Raw genomic sequence first — 1,215 nt, forward strand, 5'->3', positions numbered from 1 at the left:
AACTGTCTGCTTCCTGATGTTCTTGACCACAGAAACCTATCCCTCAAGATCCAGAGCCAGATAGCCTCCTCTCCTGGCAAGCCTCTAGTTTCCCATCAGTCGCTGCCCATGCCCTTCCTTCTTTGAGCCAGGAGGCTGTGGTGTGAGAACAGAGGCTTCAAACGGGACACATCTCTCTCTACCCTATTTATCAGCCAAATGATCTTAGACAAATTACTTACCTCTCTAAGCCTCAAGTTTTCCCCTCTGTAAGGCACATCAGGAGTTTTTGCAATGATTGCAGATAATGTGTCTAAGGTACCTTTATCAGCATCTGGACCATGGTAGCCAGTCAATCAATGAATCAATCTTTTTTTTATGGTGAAAAGTATATTTAGAATTAGCCAGCTGGATTCAGCTTACATGACCCCAATTTTGTTGACAACATCCAAAGCATCACAGTCAGGCGCCAGTCAAACAGATGCCCTCTTTGCTCCATCAGGCCCAGTCAGAGTGTTGACCTTGGTTGGCCTCGTCAGTGTCATAGAGCTTCTTCCCCGCCTGTCTGATCTGGTGCCTGTTGGCCTTGGCACCCACAGTGAGCGCAAGTGTGCCATCCTCTGTCTTCTTCATGGCTGATTTGGTGGTGGGGGGAACTTGGTAATGAGGTAGTGGTCAAACTTATTTCTCTTAGGGGTGCTCTTCCTAGGGTATTTGGGCTGCCTTCAAAGCTGCAGTGTCTTGGGCTGTCAGAAGGTGGGTGATGTGTGGATTTTTTTTTGTGTGGCTGTGGATACCTTTCAGCACTGCTTTCTTTTCAATGCGTTTGCTTTGGCTTTGGCTTTGGGGTAGGGGACAGGGGTTTCCTTCCTCACTTGTGGCAGCAACTCCATGAAAAGCTAGAAATAAATAAAATTGATATGAGCATTTACAATGTTGTCCTGTTAAATTGATGTTTATCTAGTCTAGAAAATTTTAAGCTGGTAGGATATCTACCTGTTGCAGCCCTAAAAATGATAACAAAAGAGAGGTGGGCACTACTGTTATCCCCGTATTACAGGTAAAGAAACCGAGATACAGACCAATGAAGTAAGCTGCCCAAGGTTACAGCGGGTCACGGATAGCACTTGAAAAAGGATATTTTAATCTCTTTTCAATACCTTTTGCTGGGTGGGAGTTTTACTCCAGAAGCTGGGCAATGAGTGTGCTGTGAAAATGTTACCCTTGCTGAATTAG

At 45.2% G+C, this 1,215-nt stretch overlaps 1 pseudogene; it reads right to left on the reverse strand.

The window, feature by feature from the left end:
* Positions 1–398: 398 nt before the first annotated feature.
* LOC102519297 lies at positions 399–872 on the reverse strand (annotated as a pseudogene).
* Between the last annotated feature and the right edge of the window lie 343 nt (positions 873–1,215).

Source organism: Camelus ferus, chromosome 12 (genome assembly GCF_009834535.1).
Source record: "Camelus ferus isolate YT-003-E chromosome 12, BCGSAC_Cfer_1.0, whole genome shotgun sequence".
Lineage (NCBI taxonomy): Eukaryota > Metazoa > Chordata > Mammalia > Artiodactyla > Camelidae > Camelus > Camelus ferus.